The sequence below is a fragment of the Schistocerca serialis genome, chromosome 1 (assembly GCF_023864345.2).
Source record: "Schistocerca serialis cubense isolate TAMUIC-IGC-003099 chromosome 1, iqSchSeri2.2, whole genome shotgun sequence".
Lineage (NCBI taxonomy): Eukaryota > Metazoa > Arthropoda > Insecta > Orthoptera > Acrididae > Schistocerca > Schistocerca serialis.
Genome location: NC_064638.1, coordinates 429,306,591 through 429,316,069, shown reverse-complemented (window position 1 = coordinate 429,316,069; position 9,479 = coordinate 429,306,591).

Below are 9,479 nucleotides of genomic sequence, written 5' to 3'. Positions count from 1 at the left end.
GCTTGGATCAGAGGGTATTCAGAGATCTCTCATGAATGAAAGGTTAATGGAAAATGAATGTCAGTATTCAAAAGCCTTTAAAGTTTCAAGCGCTGCCACAGAGATGTGAGGCATTTTCCATATTATTTTGTCAATGGTAATCTCGTTGTCGTCAGTACCTCCTTGTGTGTATGACTTATTATCGAATGTGCTTCATACCAGAATAAGTTACTGCATTCATAATGATGCACTTTATGTCCTCAAAGTACCCCATCAACATCTTGAGGACTATACATGTGCTAAATCGCCTGTATTCTGCTGTTGTTCTGCCTGTAGGTTGGTCTATGAAACATGCTGTGTTTTCGAAGCAAGTCAAGTCTGGGGCCATTTGGGAAACGTATGTTTTAAGGGTTGATGTAACACCTACACTGTGTGTGGTATCAGTCCCTACTCCATTCAGTTTGTGGCTTATTACCTGAAGCAGGAAAGATAAAGCATTACATGTAAGCCTGGACAACACTGCAGCACCACCGCCCTTAATCTGAAATTTCTCGTCCAATTATAGGAAACTATTACATGGACTGCTTAAAGCATCCTGGTGCTGGATAACAATCTATTATTAAACACTGTTGAAGCGCACAGCGTCTGCGAAAATACTCCTGATATTTAACTCAGTCATCATACTCTATGGGTCCTCTTATATCAAATGACGTTATTGCGAGCTTTCTAGACCAGTGATTTAAGGAACTGGTAGCTGTTCCACGTTATCAAGTTTTGTCGCCACTGTGAAGTGAAACAACAGTGATGGCTGCATGTGCCATTGTGTACAAAACAAACACAACATTTTCAGAACACAAGATAACTCACAATCTGCAAACTTGCAGACACACACACCCACCCACCCACCCACCCACACACACACACACACACACACACACACACACACACACACACACACACCATGACAACGTCACACAGGAAAGAAGCAGATACTACAGTATGACTTACACACGTAAATTAACACACAGCTGGCCGGAGTGGCCGTGCGGTTCTAGGCGCTACAGTCTGGAGTCGCGTGACCGCTACGGTCGCAGGTTCGAATCCTGCCTCGGGCATGAATGTGTGTGATGTCCTTAGGTTAGTTAGGTTTAATTAGTTCTAAGTTCTAGGGGACTGATGACCACAGCAGTTAAGTCCCATAGTGCTCAGAGCCATTTGAACCATTAACACACAGGGTGACAAAAAAAAACTAAAGAAACAGGGAACAGCGTATAAAATTGTGCACACCCTCAAATAAAACTTAAGCCAGCCGACAGCCAAGAGGGATAAACTCCAGGGATCAGGAATATACGGACTTGAATGTCAAAGATGTGATGCATTATACGCGGGCTTTACATGCCCAGGAATTTTAAAACACGGTACAGTGATATATGAGCAGTACAGTGTAGATTAACACAACATGCTGTCATAGAATCAAGCATAATTTGGTGAGAGAATTTAAAAGGTTATCTCTGTGACACAATTAGACACAGAAAGGCCTCGACACGCCTTTTCGATTCAGTTACAGTTGTAAGAAAATAAGATCACACCACAGCCCCAATTCAATTCAAGTACCACTGTGTAATCAGTCCTCTATCAATACAGGCGCAACATGCCCCCGCTGTGTTTTAACAATCGAGATCCTTGTCACACCAGATCCTTGTCACACGCTAATGCCAGCACACATGCAGTTCTTGGCACACTCAGTGGTGCAAGCTCTTATTCCCTGCTTTACAATCGTCGTAATGGAAACACTCTTCCAATATTCAGCTCTCACATATTTTGGAGTTGTGAATCAAATACTGTCTGCTGCCCCAGACAAATGATATCTGCCTGGCAGCTGGCTACATCGGTCTTCACCGTTGCAGTTGTAGTGCCCCCTTACCTCCATCAGTCTCCCTGGCTCCACGGCACTGCCTGCCTTTCCAGGGTCCATCTGGTTTCGCCAATATAAACCAACTGCTCCACTGCAGCACTCCAGCTGACGACTGTGGACGAATTCTTTGTCCAGCTACACCAGTAGCAAAGATACTGAAGGCCGACACACAATGTCACGCAAGTGCCGAACCCAAGGATTGTCCGCTACTGCCCACAGCAGTCTCTGCTCTCGTTGAAGTTTATGTCACCACTCTCGCTCTGTACTGCAGACTTCAAATCCAGCTACCACCATTGGTGCACAGCCAACTTACAGCCATCTGCCCATGGCCTGGTACTGAATGCAAGGTCTTGCCCACTGTTTCTGCCCATGGAGCCTTCAACTGGCTTCAGGATGTTTCTGATTTCACGTTGTACCCCCAGGCTGCCAACCACTGTGTTGCACCACCACAGCAAAGCTAGGTGTGGCGCTTCTGTGTCACACGATGACACGTGCTACCTCTGAGGCGGTTTGAACACCGGGTGCACGCTGACGCGATCAGGTGGACGGAAAGGAAATCAAACATGCCACAAAACTGTAATTCACACCACAAATTACCCCTCCCTCCCCCATAAAACTGGCCACAACCCCCAATCACACAAGAGAGAGAGAGAGAGAGAGAGAGAGAGAGAGAGAGAGAGAGCTCAACTTAACTGTTCACAATGATTAAAGAAATAACACATAATACGTAACAAACGCGAAGGGAATTGACATTCGTGCCTGCCATCGCTGCACAAAGTACAACAAAAATGCAGTAATGGTGTTATAATGTGTCTAAGTGGGATCTGGCACTGCACTTGTTGTTGCTTACTGTAGTGAACAGACAACACCCCATGCCACGCCCCTATGAACAGTCAAACAAATTCCCACATAGCTATAGGCGGAAACACACCCGTAGTTTCGCTTCCTGGCACCTCTACTTCTCCCACCTGATTAATGACTTCCACTAAGACCATATCGAAATCCATACTACAGCTCTAAAATGAAGCAGCTAACAACACATCATACACTCCTGGAAATGGAAAAAAGAACACATTGACACCGGTGTGTCAGACCCACCATACTTGCTCCGGACACTGCGAGAGGGCTGTACAAGCAATGATCACACTCACGGCACAGCGGACACACCAGGAACCGCGGTGTTGGCCATCGAATGGCGCTAGCTGCGCAGCATTTGTGCACCGCCGCCGTCAGTGTCAGCCAGTTTGCCGTGGCATACGGAGCTCCATCGCAGTCTTTAACACTGGTAGCATGCCGTGACAGCGTGGACGTGAACCGTATGTGCAGTTGACGGACTTTGAGCGAGGGCGTATAGTGGGCATGCGGGAGGCCGGGTGGACGTACCGCCGAATTGCTCAACACGTGGGGCGTGAGGTCTCCACAGTACATCGATGTTGTCGCCAGTGGTCGGCGGAAGGTGCACGTGCCCGTCGACCTGGGACCGGACCGCAGCGACGCACGGATGCACGCCAAGACCGTAGGATCCTACGCAGTGCCGTAGGGGACCGCACCGCCACTTCCCAGCAAATTAGGGACACTGTTGCTCCTGGGGTATCGGCGAGGACCATTCGCAACCGTCTCCATGAAGCTGGGCTACGGTCCCGCACACCGTTAGGCCGTCTTCCGCTCACGCCCCAACATCGTGCAGCCCGCCTCCAGTGATGTCGCGACAGGCGTGAATGGAGGGACGAATGGAGACGTGTCGTCTTCAGCGATGAGAGTCGCTTCTGCCTTGGTGCCAATGATGGTCGTGTGCGTGTTTGGCGCCGTGCAGGTGAGCGCCACAATCAGGACTGCATACGACCGAGGCACACAGGGCCAACACCCGGCATCATGGTGTGGGGAGCGATCTCCTACACTGGCCGTACACCACTGGTGATCGTCGCGGGGACACTGAATAGTGCACGGTACATACAAACCGTCATCGAACCCATCGTTCTACCATTCCTAGACCGGCAAGGGAACTTGCTGTTCCAACAGGACAATGCACGTCCGCATGTATCCCATGCCACCCAACGTGCTCTAGAAGGTGTAAGTCAACTACCCTGGTCAGCAAGATCTCCGGATCTGTCCCCCATTGAGCATGTTTGGGACTGGATGAAGCGTCGTCTCACGCGGTCTGCACGTCCAGCACGAACGCTGGTCCAACTGAGGCGCCAGGTGGAAATGGCATGGCAAGCCATTCCACAGGACTACATCCAGCATCTCTACGATCGTCTCCATGGGAGAATAGCAGCCTGCATTGCTGCGAAAGGTGGATATACACTGTACTAGTGCCGACATTGTGCATGCTCTGTTGCCTGTGTCTACGTGCCTGTGGTTCTGTCAGTGTGATCATGTGATGTATCTGACCCCAGGAATGTGTCAATAAAGTTTCCCCTTCCTGGGACAATGAATTCACGGTGTTCTTATTTCAATTTCCAGGAGTGTATAATATCGCATCTACCATTCTCTCTTATCTGCAGTTCGTCTAAACCATCGTTACTGAAACTTGTTTAGTTAAAAGTATCAAATCAGTCACCCTGTTTGCATAATAAGTCATTTTGGCCTGCAAACTGCGAAATTGTGTAGTTGATCTAAACTATCATTACTGGCTTTTTCTTTTGCGGATAGTATCAGATCATCCACTCTGTTCACATAATAGTCGTCTAGCATATAAAGTACGTTATTGTGCCGAAGTGACTGTATGGTAACTATTTCCGTACAAAGTCCAGCGTCAATTGTAACGGCTGCCCCATCATTGGAGAAGCTGCTCAGCCACCTCAGCCAATGTACCTTCAGGGAATTCCGTCAAAGGGCCTTCTCATAGTGCAGTCCACCTTTAAGCAGCCAACAGGCATCGAGGATATTACGAACAGCCATACCTGTAACACAAATGATGGACTGCTGGCACAAGGTACTACTATGCCATACTTCAGGATCGTCATAACAGAAGCTCTCTTCCGCAATTCCTACCTGGCTTCCAGCTGCGGTACTTTCTGGACGTACCGACTAAGTGTAGTTTGCTGCTTTAGTCAAACGATATTGTAGTGGTAGCTTCTGCTACTGAATGTATCCGGATGACCAAATGTAGCGGGAAGAGGTAGAAGGTACCGTATTAAGACTCGTCTGGGCTTTCTAAGTGATTTATTGTTTCCACCTACAGTGCCCTCGTACACCTCGTCTGCGTCACAGGGCCCCACAGTGCTGAGGAAGCACTCCAGCGGCGTGTGCAATGCAGTGCTGTGTCGAGTCGGCCTTGGCCAGTCGCGGAGTTCCGACGGCGTCAGGATGAGCCGGCTGCCATCTTAGCTGTCCCCGTCCTCATTGCCTCAGCGCCATTCTGAGAAGCTGCCGAGTGGCCCGCTGACAACTGCAGGATGGTCCATGCCGTGTTCCCTCGCCAGCGTGGATGAGATCGTGGCGACAGCAAGCGCCCGCGATCCGGCGTCCGAATCTGCAGCCCTCGCCTCAGGATGCCTCCGGCGTGTGTTGGAGGCCAGGACGGCTGCCTGCGGTAGCAAGCCGTGGAGTGGCTCGCCGCTGGCTGGCTCCGGACCCCATGTCAGCCTCAGAGGGTCGAACCAGAAATCCGCCGTGGACTGGAACGCTGGCGCCCCATCTGCTGCTGCGTGTAGCTGGTGGTGTGACACGCCCCGCCATCCAGGAGAGCTGCCACACTTGAATGAATATCGTTAGAAACCCGCACCTATTTATACGTGGCTGTGCACCTCTGATTTGCCGTATGCACCACATCATGTCACGTACTCATAACACGCTAGGTTGGCCAGTGGGCCCCTTCTGCCTGTGATTTGCGACATGCAAAACCACTACGTTTACTCTGTCAGTAGTTTTATGGCCCTGTGGCCTCTATTCTACTTCGCAATTGTTGGTATGCATAACTCACTGCAATCCAGCCTGCACCTGGCTGTAACTTGCGCTCAGAATATTGCACAAAACTAACTTTCCCTATCCTAAACGGTGGTGCCGCTACAATATCTACATGACAGGCAGCCAAATTCCCTTGTCGTTTGTAGTGAGTTGTTTAGACGCCAAATGACGTATACACTGAGCAAGGTCCGATCGGTTAGTTAACATGGTGAAGGTTAATCGAATGTTTCGTGTAATTGTGGAACTCTGACAGGAAATATGACCTAATGAAGAAAAACTTGAACAATAACAACTTATACTGTTCATCTGAACAAGATGAAAGGATGAATGAATGAGTGAATGAATGAATGAAGGTTCCTCTGGAGGGAAGGATGTGGTTAAGTCAGAGTAAACTTGTAAGTTCCTACCCTTCTTGGGGTACTGACTATTTCAACTCAGTTCCCTTAACTCTTAAGTCTCAAAGTTTAGGCCCTATGCCTGTCCTACACTGCGTCTCACTTGGAATAACTGAACTCTAAAATTAAGTACGGTAACTTGTTAACTGATTCAAGGGCGGCAGGCGATGTGCTGCAGTACATACGCCATGAGTAGCCACAGCCTTCCTCCCACGTTCGCACTTGTGGATGACGCCCAGCGAGGCCTCGTACAGTCATATATGATCAGTTTCTACGAAAGCTAGCGCTCTCCGCTCCTAGCGGCCTCTTCACGTGACCACACATGAGTTCTGTTTTAACATCCAGCTAACGCTTAATACAATTAGATTAGATTAGATTAGATTTACTTTCATTCCAATTGATCCGTAGTGAAGAGGTCCTCCAGGATGTAGAACATGTCAGAAAAACAATACATGACAAATATTTACAACTAAAACAAATAAGCTAATGTACCATTCCACAGGTCCCAATTGGAATGATCGTCATTTTTTAATGAACACTATATGAAAGAGTCATTTTACAAATACTAATGCACTGAATTTAAAATAAAAAAGTTATTTATAAGGTAATAAACGCGTAATACAACTACTATAATACTTATTTACAATGAATACATTACTGCACTGAAATAGCGCGGAAGTTAGATTGTACTTACAGACACACAAACACACATACACACACACACACACACACACACACACACACACACACACACACATATTTACAATGAACTCATTACTGCACTGAAATTGTTCAGAAGTTATATTGTACTTAATATATACACAAATCAATTGGTTTTAATGAGAAATTCATCAATGGATTAGAAGGAGTTAGCCGCCAATAAATCCTTTAGGCTTCTCTTAAACTGAATTTCATTGGTTGTTAGGTTTTTTTATGGCTGCTGGCAAGTTACTGAAAATGTGTGTTCCTGAATAATGCACACCTTTTTGTAGAAGACTAAGTGACTTTAAATCCTTGTGGAGATTATTCTTACTTCTAGAATTGATTCCATGAATTGAGCTGTTGGTTTGAAAAAGTGATATATTTTTAATGACAAATTTCATTAAGGAATAAATATATTGGGAAGCAGTAGTTAGTATCCCCAGTTCCATAAACAGGCTTCTGCAGGATGTTCTTGAGTTCACAACACATATAACTCTTACTGCACGTTTTTGTGCTGGAAAACTTCTACATCTACATCTATACTCCGCGAGCCACCTTACGGTGTGTGGCGGAGGGTACTTATTGTACCACTATCTGATCCCCCCTTCCCTGTTCCATTCACGAATTGTGCGTGGGAAGAACGACTGCTTGTAAGTCTCCGTATTTGCTCTAATTTCTCGGATCTTTTCGTTGTGATCATTACGCGAGATATATGTGGGCGGTAGTAATATGTTGCCCATCTCTTCCCGGAATGTGCTCTCTCGTAATTTCGATAATAAACCTCTCCGTATTGCGTAACGCCTTTCTTGAAGTGTCCGCCACAGGAGCTTGTTCAGCATCTCCGTAACGCTTTCGCGCTGACTAAATGTCCCCATGACGAATCGCGCTGCTTTTCGCTGGATCATGTCTATCTCTTCTATTAATCCAACCTGGTAAGGGTCCCATACTGATGAGCAATACTCAAGAATCGGACGAACAAGCGTTTTGTAAGCTACTTCTTTCGTCGATGAGTCACATTTTCTTAGAATTCTTCCTATGAATCTCAACCTGGCGCCTGCTTTTCCCACTATTTGTTTTATGTGATCATTCCACTTCAGATCGCTCCGGATAGTAACTCCTAAGTATTTTACGGTCGTTACCGCTTCCAATGATTTACCACCTATGGCATAATCGTACTGGAATGGATTTCTGCCCCTATGTATGCGCATTATATTACATTTATCTACGTTTAGGGAAAGGTGCCAGCTGTCGCACCATGCATTAATCCTCTGCAGGTCCTCCTGGAGTACGTACGAGTCTTCTGATGTTGCTACTTTCTTGTAGACAACCGTGTCATCTGCAAATAGCCTCACGGAGCTACCGATGTTGTCAACTAAGTCATTTATGTATATTGTAAACAATAAAGGTCCTATCACGCTTCCCTGCGGTACTCCCGAAATTACCTCTACATCTGCAGATTTTGAACCGTTAAGAATGACATGTTGTGTTCTTTCTTCTAGGAAATCCTGAATCCAATCACAAACCTGGTCCGATATTCCGTAAGCTCGTATTTTTTTCACTAAACGTAAGTGCGGAACCGTATCAAATGCCTTCCTGAAGTCCAGGAATACGGCATCAATCTGCTCGCCAGTGTCTACGGCACTGTTAATTTCTTGGGCAAATAGGGCGAGCTGAGTTTCACATGATCTCTGTTTGCGGAATCCATGTTGGTTATGATGAAGGAGATTTGTATTATCTAAGAATGTCATAATACGAGAACACAAAACATGTTCCATTATTCTACAACAGATTGACGTAAGCGAAATAGGCCTATAATTATTCGCATCTGATTTATGACCCTTCTTGAAAATGGGACCGACTTTAGCTTGGCTTGAGGAATTACCATAAAAAATAATCTCATGTGATATTATGGAATGAAAATACGCATAGTATACCAGCTTTTTCATTTTTATATCCCCTATGTCTGACACAATTCGCATTGCAAATAGAGATTTGTTAAGACGCTTCAGCAGTTCTGTGGTGTGCTCCTCCCAGTTGAATGTATTGTCAAGCAGTAATCCCAAGAACTTAACACTGTCCACTTCTTCTATCTGCTTGTCATCATATGTTAGGCATATACTCGTGGGACACCCCTTACAAGTTCTGAACTGCATGTAGTGTGTTTTTTCAAAGATTGGTGACAAAGAATTGGCTAGGAACCAGTGATTAATGCCCACAAATATTTTATTAGCTGATCTTTCTAAGACTATGCTTGATTTGCTATTTATTGCAATGTTTGTATCATCAGCAAACAAAACAAACTTGGCATCTGGTAATGTTACTGATGAAAGGTCATTGATATACAGAAGAAAAAGTAAGGGCCCTAAAATGGAACCATGTGGGACCCCACATGTAATTAGTTCCCAGTTGGATGATGCCTGATAGCTTGATACATGTCTCTTTCCTACTAACACCCTTTGTTTCCTACCAGAGATATAAGATTTGAACCATTTTGCAGCATTTCCTGTTACACTATAATAATCTAATTTACTTAAAAGGGTATTGTGATTTACACAGTCAAATGCTTTTGACAGATCACA